We start from the raw sequence: 3,122 nt of genomic DNA, 5'->3' as shown, positions 1-3,122 counted from the left end.
CTACGCTCCTGCAGAGTGCAGGGGGTGGGACTAGATGACCTGCAAGGTCTCTTTCCAACCAGTGTTCCCTCCAAGCTAAGTTCGTGTGAGCCAGATCACAGTTTTTTAGCCTCCGGCTCACACATTTTTCTCTTAGCTCAGGAAGGATGGCCCCAGAGCAGACTAATTTATGCAGCAGCCAAATCGCTCACTCACAACTTGAATGCCGGTAGCTCACAAAGTAGGATTTTTGCTCACAAGACCCCACAGCTTAGAGGGAACATTGCTTCCAACTCTTAACATTCTATGATTCTACGTTGTGAGGTCCTGGCATTGAAGTTGGGAGCGAGCGATTTGGCTCCTGCATAAATTACTTTGCTTTGGAGCCATCCTCTCTGAGCTAAGGCAAAAAGGTGTGAGCCAGAAGCTAAAAAACTGTGAACTGGCTCACACTCACTCAGCTTACGGATTGCGACTTATCTCCAGGTGACAGGGATCAGTCCCCCTGGAGAAAAGTGGCTGCTTTGGAAGGTGGACTCTGTGGCATTGTACCTCATTGAAGTCTTTCCCCTCCCCAAATCCTGTCTTCCTTAGGCTACACCCCGCCAAATCTCCAGCTATCTCCCAACCCACAGGTGGCAACCGTAATATTCTGCCTCTAGCTCCCTAAAAGGTGGTTCTTGGGAACTTAAAGCGGCAGGATGGGGTTCTGTAGACAAGGGTCTCCCGGCATGGGGTTCCAAGTAAGATGGAGCTTTCAAGTTGCCCCTTCCACGTGCTTGGGCCTTCCCAGCTGCAAGAGCGGGCTTGGGTCTGTCGAAACGGTGGGTGATGGGATGAAGCTCTCCTTGAACTGCATCTTTTGTGGGAGGGGGTTACAGATCAAACAACGCTCTTTTGCTCTTACTCACCCTAGTTTAGTAGGTTAGATGCCTGGATGAAGGATCCCGCATTGTTGGCCAGTTTGATACTGGGGGTGGGTGGGGAACAGTGGCTCAATGGTGAAACATCTGCTTGGCACGAAGAAGGTCCCCGGTTCAACCCCCAGCACCTCCAGTTAAAAAATCTGACGGTAGGTGATGTGAAAGACCTCATCCTGCTACCTTGGAGAGCTGCTGCCCGTATGAGCAACCGGTACTGACTTTGATAGACCAAGGGTCTGATTCAGTATAAGCAGGGGTCGTTTTGTAGAAAAAGAGCTAGGGGAACTCATTAGCATAACTCATTAGCATATGCCACACCCCCTGACATCAGGGGCCCAGCGGTGGACCTGCAAGGCCGGTGGGAGTGCAAGGAAGCCCCGCGAAGGCCCTCCCTGGCCCCAGGCAGGCAGGGATAGGGAGAGGCAGGGAGGAAGCAACTTACCCTCCCTCTTCTCCTGTCTCCAGGCTGAATGAGGGCCGGAAGCAGGGGGCGGGGCTTCGTCATGTGTCCCGCCCCCCGTACCTCACCCGGGGGAACTGCGATCCCCCCCGAAATGATCTCTGAGTATAAGGCAGCTTCATTAAGTGTCTAACCTGTTAAATCCCATGTTTTAGGGTTGCCATGTGCTGCTGGTGGGTTTCTGCCTAGCCGATCTTGGATGCTGGGTTGGATGGAACCTTGCTCTGATCCTGCAGGGTTTTCTGATCTCCTCCCTGGTAGCCTCAAAATGATATAGGAACAACTTCGCTCTCATCTGACGCTTGCGTTGACTGGAGCTAATGGGGGGGGGGCCCTCAACTGCGATGCAGAAATTGTCATTGATTGATACATATAAGAGGGATAGTGTGTGTTTGTGAGTGCCTCCTTCCATGTATATGGGAAACTGCTTTCTTTGGTTCATTAGCTTCTAGTTTGGTGTAGTGGTTAAGAGCGGCGGACTCTAATATGGAGAACCGGGTTTGTTTCCACACTCTTCCTCCACACGAAGTCAGCTGGGCGACCTTGGGTCAGTCACAAGTTCTCTCAGCCCCGCCTCCTTCACAGGGTGTCTGTTGGGGGAGAGGAAGGGAAGGTGCTTGTGAGCCACTTTGAGACTCCTTTGGGTAGATAAAAGCGGGGTATTAAACCACCTCTTCTTCTTCTGTGCGTAAGGTGACGCTGGAATAAACAGTTTCTTCGTGTATAGTAGGAGACAGCCCGGTGTGGTGGTTAGAATGTCAGAGTAGGGTCTGGGGGATGCAGGTTCGAATCCCACTCTACCATGGGAGCTTGCTGGGTAAACTTTGGTTAGCCACTCTGTTTCAGCTTAATCCTACCTCACACGGTTGTCGATAAAACGAGGAGATCAGTGTAAGCCACTCCGGGTCCCCTCTGGGGATAAAGTTAGGGTAAGTAAATACAGCCAGAAGTGGTCCTCTTGAGAAGTCTGGACCGTCTCTGGAGTGGCGCACTTCAGCCAAGTGATGCTTGAACCTTGATGGATCTGCAAGTGTAGTGGAGTCCAATGGGAAGAAAGCAATAGAGTGCTGTTCAGAAGAGCATCGTCGGGGAAAGCCTTTCGAGAAATGAAACCGAAACAACCCAGCTGTCGCGTGCCAAGGAAAAACGTAATGTGAATGTGATACCTAGTCCCTCTGGGCTATCTGAGTTGGGTTTTAAAATGTGCTTGCCGTCCAAAGGTCCCCTGGGTGAATTTATGTTGAAAGTCCAGCAGGGCTTCGCAAAACAAAATCTCTCTCAGTCTTAGAGAGATTTAAAAAGCCAGGTAGAAAGGAAGTCCCTGAGAGGCTGGCATAATAGATTGCTATTGAATTTGCAGGGCAGTTCTCGGAAGGGTTCAGTTTCTAGTCTTACAGAGACTTTTCCCCCCATACCAGTGCAGGTGGAAAGAGAGCCAAGAGCAGTGTTCCCTCTAAGTTGAGTTAGTGTGAGCCAGCTCACAGTTTTTTAGCCTCCAGCTCGCACATTTTGTCTCAGCTCAGGAAGGAGGGCTCCAGAGCAGGCTAATTTATGCAGTAGCCAAATCACCTGCTCACAAAGTAGAATTTTTGCTCACAGGACTCTACAGCTTAGAGGGAACATTGGCCAAGAGCGCAGGGGAAGGGCTGTGGCTCAGTGGAAGAGCCTCTGCTTGGGAAGCAGAAGGTCTCAGGTTCAATCTCCCGTTGGAAGGACCAGGCAGTAAGGTGATGCGAAAGACCCCTGCCTGAGACCCTGGA

General features: G+C 51.1%; 1 protein-coding gene across 1 annotated transcript in view; it reads left to right on the top strand.

Annotated features, from left to right (window-relative positions):
• The window catches only part of PDAP1 (PDGFA associated protein 1), a 17,413-nt gene that overhangs the window by 981 nt on the left and 13,310 nt on the right, over positions 1-3,122 (top strand). The gene's annotated exons all lie outside the window — the stretch shown is intronic.

This window comes from Gekko japonicus, unplaced genomic scaffold, assembly GCF_001447785.1.
Source record: "Gekko japonicus isolate JY-2015 unplaced genomic scaffold, Gekko_japonicus_V1.1 scaffold2681, whole genome shotgun sequence".
Taxonomy (NCBI): Eukaryota; Metazoa; Chordata; class Lepidosauria; order Squamata; family Gekkonidae; genus Gekko; species Gekko japonicus.
The sequence above is the reverse complement of the archived record's forward strand: the minus strand, read 5'-3'. Positions and strand labels throughout refer to the sequence as shown.